Raw genomic sequence first — 9,551 nt, forward strand, 5'->3', positions numbered from 1 at the left:
CATATTCTTTAAAAATAATATTTTCCACATCATTTTCACCAGATCACCAGAATGAAACTCCTACTAGCTTTGGAACTGTGGGTTTTACAGTAATTTAATTATTATTTTTTTTTTTTTTTGGTGATCTTGAAGTGCTTGTATGCATGGTTTAGAAAAGAATAGTTGCATGCAGGGGGGATGTGAGGCAGTGTAAAACTACACGCCAGTTGGTCAGCAGGTATCAGGTGTTGTCTTTATGCTTTCAGCACTGTGTCATGCAAGAGGGGTGTGTATCCTGAAGATACTTGTGTTTGTGTGTGTGTTGATTAAGAGATAAACTGACACTTTATCTCATCTTTCTCTTAATTATTCACTGATGGTTTAGGATGTGATGTGCAGGTCTCACAGGGTTATGTATGAAGCCTGAAAATGATTTCAATTCGAAGGATTGAAAAAGACATTTCTGCAAAACAATGTTACAGACCAATCTCAAATGCCCCCCAACCCCCTTTGCATTCCTCTCTCTGTGTGTGTGTGTGTGTGTGTGTGTGTGTGTGTGTTTTTTTTTTTTTTTTTGATGTAATGTCACTTCTACTGGGTAGAAGCATTAATTAATTAATTCACTCATTTTCTTTTCGGCTTAGTCCCTTGATTAATCTGGGGTCGCCACAGCGGAATGAACCACCAACTTATCCAGCATATGTTTTACTCAGAGGATGCCCTTCCAGCTGCAACCCACCTCTGGGAAACATCCATACACTCTTACATTCACACACATACACTTCGGCCAACTTAGTTTATTCAATTCACCTATAGCGCATGTCTTTGGAGGAAACCGGAGCACCCGGTGGAAACCCACGCGAACACGGGGAGAACATGCAAGCTCCACACAGCAATGCCAACTGACCCAGCCGGGGCTCGAACCAGCGACTTTCTTGCTGTGAGGCTATTGTGCTACCCACTGCACCACCGTGACACCCTAAAAACAATAACAAAAAAACCCAAAGCATTATTTTGAGAAATTTAAATGATCTTGGCAACAATATTTTATTTGAGACTGAGCAGACAGCTTAGGATGGAAAACAATAAGGAGCTCAAAGTGTAATATAATATCTGCTAGCGTATGTCTGCTCTAATATTATGTTGTTTATGCCAAAACAGTATTTAAAAAGTAATATTGTTAAATATGATTCAAATTTAGAATATCAGTTTTCCGCATGAATGTATCTTAAAAGTCTAATTTAGTCTTGTAATATGATTATTTTCTGCCCTGTTGTGATCATTCATTGTTGTTCTAATTTTTGATAAGGTGCAGTATGGTAGCTCAGTGGTTAGCACTGTTGCCTCCCAGCAGGTAGGCCTCTGGTTCGAGTCCTGGCTGACCCAGTTGTCATTTCTGTGTGGAGTTTGCATGTTCTTCCCTTGTTCGCATGGATTTCCTCTGGGTGCTCTGGTTTCCCTCGCAGTCCAAAGACATGTCGTCACCTTGGAATTATACGTTTCTGTCTGCGTTCTTAATGATTTTGAGAAAATGAGCTTCAAAGTTTTTGCATTCCATATAGCAAACAGTATGCATGTAACATTTGCTTTTTAAACAAAAAGTTTTAAAATGTAAACAACTTATAAAAAACATCTCATAATGTAAATAAGTTGTCAATTAATAAGAATATGTCAATAACTAAATTTTGACAAAAATGCGGTAGAGGGGAATTGAGTAAAAAAACAAAACTAGCCATGGAGTGTATGTGTGAATGCAAGAGTGTATGGGTGTTTCCCTATACACAGTACTGAGTTGTGGCTGGAAGGGCATCCGCTGTGTAAAACATATGCTGGAATAGTTGATGGTTCATTCTGCTTTGGCGACTCTTGATAAATAAGTGACTGAACGGGTGATTGCCGTTACCCATGACGCCTGCCTTGGTGTGTAGTTGTGCATTTATACTTCTGTGTGCTGTTTGTGTTTCTTTGCAAAAACATTTCCAAAACTTTTAATTCCTCTGTGTCAAGTTTTTTTCCTGGGTTTTTGTATTTTTCTGAATGCTACCTTAATGTACAAGAAGCTAAAACTGGCTCATTCAGAGGCGAGAACCGGCAAAACTGCCACGATTTTAATTATAAGAAAAAAACAAAACAAAAAAAATCTAACTGGAGCTCCTTCATTGTACTCGACACTTGTAAACACTTGCTCCAACAGGCCCAAACACTCCTCTCCTGCAGCTCTTGTCCCCTCCCACACTCGGCACCACTATCAAGTGGACCAATCACAGAGCTTGCACTGCATGCTGTTACGATGTGTAGTAAAATTTCGCACGCACAAACTCTAGTGTGACTGCAGCATAAATCAGCCGTAACCCGGTTTAATGAATGAATTTTTGATCAGTTTAATGTGTCCTTGATTAATATTCCTCAAAGAAAAATATCTCCAGTATGTTAGTACCTTTAAAAAGTTTAAGTTAATTTAATATTAACTGTTTTCAACACTGATTATAATGAATGTTTCTTAATCATCCAATCATGTCTGTATGACAATATAACAAACGACAAATCTGCCAGGTTAAAGCTGTGGTCACACTAGAGTTTGAGCTTGCGAACTTCTGTAGTATGACGCTGCAAAAAGGGGCGGGATTAAACAAGATGATTAGACATTATAAAAAGAGAGCAATTGGTTCATGTTGTAAATTTCTGTCCAGAGAGGTCGTGTTTTGATCCTCGACTGATCCCATACAGTCATGTGATGCGATTTCGCAGGGCAGAGTTCACCAAGCTTGAACTTTCCAACGCAGCGATCTGCGAAACTTGACACATGAGCTTGCGTTTTCAGTCTGACGCATTTGCGTGCGTTTGAATAGAAGTCTATGAGGAGAAAAGTCAAGTGTGACTGCAGCTTCAAAGTCACACCACATGACAAATACAAATAAATAATATAATTTTAGATTATACATTTTATAATACAATTAATACAGTTGTTCTAAGAGTAACTCAGAACAACAATATAATAATGTTAATTGTGAAATGAGTCACATTGTTAGAGCTGTATGATGAGGACATTAAATGAAACAAATAAGTCACCTCTTAGATCTAAAGCAGTACCACTCATTCTAAACAGGAAGCAGTTGGGTTTATTGAAAAAAAAATGCAGTTTTGTATCTGCAGTTGTGAGATTGTTAATGTGCAAATGTGTTGTCAAATGTATGATCATGTTTTCCTTTTTTGTTAGTGTTTTTCTATTTGCATGTCGTTGTTGTTTTACTTGCAAGACGTTTGAGCTCTCTTGGCCACCATACCGTGTACAACCCAAAGATAAGGGTTGCGTTCGACTTCATGCAAAGCTGCGCAGATCTATCCAAATCTGTTTTAAAGCGGTGCATGCTGGTTAGAAATGTTGTCCGGATTGACGCTGCGGATTCCGTCTCTCAAACTTCAAAACCAAACAATTAACTTTTTATGCTCTATCTTGTACACATCATGCTTATTAAAAGACTACAAATATTTTACTGCTGTAATAATCTTTTATTAAATACTTTGTTCATAATGGCTAGATTGTTTGCACAGGTTTATTCTGCCTTTTTATACAGACTGCATTCAGCTCCATGAACGATTTAAATTATATATTTTAGTGAATAACCTAAATATTAACTCAAATAAGTCTTACATTAAACCTGACACCCCTATAAAGATTTCTTAACAAATTAATTTTAAAAATATTTTATTAAATATATAAAAAATATGATTATAAAATATTCTATTTTTAAAAGTGACATTGATGTCCCTTGCTCTTTCTGGGAAATTTCTACTTACTAGCTCATTTATTTTGGTCCTTTTGTTCAATGTTTCTGGATTAAAGTGCTTTTAAAAAAAATGCTTTCATTATCCAAAATAATCCTATTATCCTATTAGTTCGTAGATATTTATTTACTTTATGTGCCCTCTCGTTTTCCCCTTATTTATCATGCGTTTGTTATATATACTTACATTTAATTCATAATTCCCTTATTGTTTAAAATATTGAGTAAATTATAGTTTATTCTGATTTATTTGTACTGTATATCTTTTGTTGTTATTTCAGTAAATAAATAAATGATCACGCAATGTGATCGGTCATCATGACTGCCGCAACTTTGAGCCCCCGAAGTGTCGGGCTTGACGGCACCGTTTTCAATTCCGCCCCCGCCTGCGCTCGGCTAATCTCGTTGATCACCGGCTGCAGCCGAGCTTCATGTCGAACGCAGCTATTATAATATAAAGCTGTCTATTATAATGTCTATGCCTATATTTAATTTATTGGAGTGGCAGACTAAATAACCTGATGGCCTACTGTTTTTTTACCTTCGCTTGTCTGCATTACTGTCACTCTTCGAACGTTCGTTCTAAGAAATTCTTGCAATTACGGTGACGTCACAACAGAAGCCGTGGTAGCGCCACTATTCAGAAAGATTGTGGCTGTCAACGCCAAACAAATAGTTTTGTGAGTGATATAATGTTGTGTGCTGGCTGTCTGTTCTGTTTGTGTTTTGTTTGTGAAATGGAGAAATGTGCTGGAAAAAAACGGCATTTATTAGATGATTAGACCAATAGTATGATCCTGCACAACTGGAGTGGCTGCACTTTCAGGACCGTACGTTTAGGACCGCATCTTTAGGACCCTAGTTTTTTGTGACATCGCCACCTACTGGATTGGATGACATTGTAAAACTGCATTTCTAGGACCGCATTTCTTTTTCGGCAGCGCCACCTATTGGATTGGATGACATTGTAAAACTGCATTACTAGGACCGCATTTCTTTTCGGCAGCGCCACCTACTGGATTGGATGGCACGGTGAACTGCATTTCTAGGACCATATTTAACAACGCCACCTACCGAATTTAATTATATAGTGAAAACTTCAGTTGCAGGACTGGATTCCCAGCGCCACCTACCTGATTGGATGATATAGCGGAGACTTTTAGTAGCTTTTTTTTTTTTCAAATTGTGCTTTTTGATGTAAAACGTACCAGAAGTTAAAGTGTGAAACATCTGTTGTGACTAACAATTTTAAATTAAAACAAATGAATTTACAGATAAAAAAAGAAATTAAAAATGTTTCTTAACTTTACACAAATGAAAAAAATGAGTGCCTTAAAAGACTTGCATTTCTTGAAAAATACTGTATATGGATGAATCCCCTTGGATTAAACTAATTAGCTCAGTATCAGGACAAATACATTAAAAATAAAATATAATCAGCATATGCAGTAACTAATTTAAAACCAGTTTGTAAAGGATGTAGAGAGACATGACAGAGGATTTATTCAAGAATGTACATTTATTTAAACATCCATACACAACAGCCACAACAGCACAAAAAGCAGCATTCCTTTAGCTCCTGTGAATGAGAGAGGGAGAGAGAATCTATATATATATATATATATATATATATATATATATATATATATATATATATATATATATATATATATATATATATATATAAATAAATAAACAATGAAAAAGTTGAACCATTTGTTATGCAATTAAATTTAAATTAATATTTATTATAAGTAATAAAAAATATATTTTACCATGTTTAACTGTAATATATATTTCTGGTTTAAACTTATGCACTGTTAGGAGAACCAAAAAGGACACCCAACTGCCAGCTGCAAATTTTTAGGTATATAAGAGCAATACCCACCTATTGAATGGTCTCCCTTCTTTCCTAGATTTTTTGTCAATTTTTCGACTAAATTATTCTACTTCACTGAAATAGAGAACAAGCACTGATGGGTTAATGTAAATATCAGTAACAAAAAGTTTCTCTGAGCATTGTGTCAAAATAAATCATATTCTGACCTGTAATGATATTTTGTGCCAGAAAGGTAGACCTGCTCAGCATCATCTAAAGACAAACCCCTCAAGACTCCCAGAGCATGTATGATGGCCTATGAAAAAATGATTCATTTAAATGAACTAATATACCACCACTGAACAGCAAATATCATTATACATGGGTCGATAAATGAGTAACACCCAGCATGCAATTTATATACAGTAGATTTTGTAAGTGCATTATTTGGTCTGGCATACCTCTGGAAAAAGAACATCACAGATAAGCTGCACTTCATCTGTAAACCTCAGTTTTGTTGGTGTCATGTGCAGTACGTCTTTAAGATAAGCAAAGGGATATCTTGCTCTTCCTCACTGTCTATGTAGACAGGCACCTGGAAAGATGCTTGCTTACGCAACCACTTAGAGGGCTTCCCGTTGAGTACACCCTATGGGCAAACAATGGTATAAAAACAATTATTTAGAGAAACGTATTACACTAAAGACAAAGATGGATAAATGTGAAGATCGGTGAAGTACCGTCAAATGCTCCTCAGACCCCTTTAACTTTACAATAATGTCCACAATTCTTTTTTCCTCTGTTGTGGAACAGCCTGAAGGTGAAGTGGGATTTCCTCAGAGATGGCACACTTTTTTGGCACCCTGTACACTGGCTGAAGTTTTCCTTGGAGTAAGTTTCTGGCCTCATCGGTCCAGAAGGCAAACCGCTGATTAAAAATAACAAGATTAATCTAAAATACTGCATAGCTTTTCCCTACACTACATTACCTTACAGCTGCATATAGCATGAAACAACTATTGCAAATATTTCCTATTTATCTTAAGATGACGATGACAGTCATTATACTTTATTATACATTATCCAGCAAACACATATGATAACATCCAATATATATATATATATATATATATAAAATGGAAAACAGCACATGAAAATTTTCAAAAGTGTTACAGAGGTGCCATACCCTTCTATTTTGAAGTCTTATAATTCATGATGTGTCCATTTTCTTCAGGATGAAGAGTATACAAACAAACATTTAAAGTGAGAATTTTTTTCTAACATTTTCTCTAAATCAGGGGTGTCCAAACTTAGTCCTGGAGGGCCAGTGTCATGCAAATTTTAGTTCCAACCACAATCAAACACGCCTGGGCTAGCTAATCAAGCTCTTGCTAGGCTTTCTAGAAACATCTTTACAGGTGTGTTGAGGCAAGTTAGAGCTAAAATCTGCAGGACACCGGACCTCCAGGACCGTTTGGACATCGCTGCTTTAAACAAACTTACCTCCTGGAATTCAATTGCCACACCGGTCACAGAGCAAAGGGTATACTGCAATAGAAAAGATGGAAAAGCTTTTATTCACAGTGTTGACAAAGGCTTGTTTATACTTAGTTAAAAACCTTAGACCTCACCATAAGCATAAAAACCCCACATTCATTACCACAGCTCTGGCGTGGCAAGCCCTAAAAGTAACAAAAAAAGATGCAGATGAAAGCCACTGTCTATCTCTTGTAGTTATATTTGTTTGAAATAGCCATTTGTTTAGTCACAGCAACATCATGCCCAGTCTTCTCAGTCCAGTTTCCAGGATCAATTTGTTGTGCAAGATTTCTACAAAAAAAGAAAAGAAAAGGATAAGAACGCAGGCTGAGAATATCAGTACAGTCTATAGGAACGTAGGCAAAATATACCAGTACAGCCTATAAGAACACAGGCAAAATACACCAGTACAGCCTATAGGAACGTAGTCAAAATATATCAGTATAGCCTATAGGAATGCAGTCAAAATATATCAGTACAGCCTGTGTACTGTATCATATAGCATGTGTACTGTATCATACAGCATCTCTTCAATTCAGGCAGGGATCTCCCTTGTTGGATCGTTATATGCATCTTGAAAAAGAGAGAGCCTAATAGTTAGTGTATTTGGTAATTAAATAGCTGCATACTATGAATAATTTCTTAAGAATTAACAAATAGTTAGTTCATCACTTGCTAAGCATTAAATCTACAATAACAGACATTAGTAAGTAGTTTAAATACAGCTGCAGATGCTGTATTCTTTATTTATAATGCGATTCTTTTTTCAATAATGAAGTATTGCATTATTTACATACCAGTTATTTAAGAGTAATTGGTGCTTTAGTGATTAATGAACATGTATACATCTTATTTTTCAGGCATAGAGTAATAGTTACTCTGTAAATTAATAAATCTGGTATTAGCTCAACTTCTTAGTTTTGTGACCTAATCTAAAGTGTGGAATATTTATGATTTGTAGATCTCTTATAAATGACAAGGCTCAGTATCAAATGAAAAAAAAATCTTTGCTATTTTTAAGTAAGAATAACATTACATTTTAAAAATTAAATTTGATAAAACATCAAAATATCACTATTTCGCAATATGATAAAACATTTTTAATGTTATGCTGTGGTTTAAACTGTACAGTAATGTTATCTTTAGATTGCAAAGATTTGTTTTTTTATTTGATTTTGTAAAGTTTTATTTTTTATTGTTTTGTTTTAATCACTGTCATTCATTTGCTTAAATAATACTTAATTTTGTAATGAAACAAAAATAATGAAATGAAACAAATAATTAACAAATACAAAAAAACAAGCAAGCACATCATAGAGGTGCTATTAATTCAAGAATACAGCTAGCATTTGTAACTGTATTTATAAACTGCTTAACTATGTCTATTAATGTAGATTTAATGCTAAACAAATAATAAAGTAATAAGTTAACCATTTGTTAATGCTTAATAATTTATAGTATGCAGTTTTTATAAAGTGTTACCCAACAGTTTGAGATAACCTCAGCGAAAATATTCCTATAGTTTGTTTTCAATTATATTGGCCATCACTTCATATTGGCCAGGTAGATAGACATTAACATGCCTACACAATAAACATAGATATTAATGTGTAGACATAATACATGATAATAAGACTCTATATGGTCAAGGCCTGATTTATACTTGGCTAATGTGATAAAACAATGAGTAGAAGACGTTTTTACACTTTTACAGAAAAATATAGGTAAATCTGAAACATCTCACACATCAACGTACTTTTTAAAATGATTAGCCGTTAAGTCAACACGCCATTAAATCAACAGTTTCATTAAACCATGGCCACGAATTGAGAACATTGTAATATTTAATACAATTAGAAAATGTATTCCCAATTCGTGGGAAAAATTTATTAATAGTTAGCAGCTCTCATTTTACCTGTGTAAACTTCTCCACACTCAATATTATTAGATTTTCTTCTGGGAAAAAAATCGTCGCATATCGTAACATAACTTTCCACAATTTTTGTCCGAGACCCTTGAAACTGGGGTAAATCGTGTGGGCTAATCGGGCATTTTTGCATAGACTTTGCACAGTATAAATCACAGTATAAATCAACAGTACTAAATAAACACCTTCTTTTACAGTTTAAAATAAAACCTAAAAGAAAATCGGTACTCACATTATTCTTGCCATCCATGTCGTCCATCTTATTAGAGCGTCTATGATCTAATCCGGCAGGTGGCGATGTCACAAAAAACTAGGGTCCTAAAGATGCGGTCCTAAACGTACGGTCCTGAAAGTGCAGCCACTCCAGTTGTGCAGGATCACCCTTCTCGATTAGACTAGCAGGAATGCTACTTACAGTCAGTCTGCAGTAGGGGGAGCTGAAGGGATGTTTGAGAGTAGGAAGTCTAAACTGAACTGAAGACAGACAAAGCTGAAGAAATTT

General features: G+C 35.3%; 1 long non-coding RNA gene across 1 annotated transcript; it reads right to left on the reverse strand.

Moving 5' to 3' along the window:
* Positions 1-5,482: 5,482 nt before the first annotated feature.
* On the reverse strand, positions 5,483-6,106 carry LOC130248119 (uncharacterized). Its single transcript, XR_008839607.1, has 3 exons — positions 6,045-6,106; positions 5,811-5,899; positions 5,483-5,718 (listed from the first exon to the last, which is right to left on the reverse strand). It is a non-coding gene; the product is annotated as an uncharacterized LOC130248119 (long non-coding RNA).
* Between the last annotated feature and the right edge of the window lie 3,445 nt (positions 6,107-9,551).

The sequence above is a fragment of the Danio aesculapii genome, chromosome 1 (assembly GCF_903798145.1).
Source record: "Danio aesculapii chromosome 1, fDanAes4.1, whole genome shotgun sequence".
Taxonomy (NCBI): Eukaryota; Metazoa; Chordata; class Actinopteri; order Cypriniformes; family Danionidae; genus Danio; species Danio aesculapii.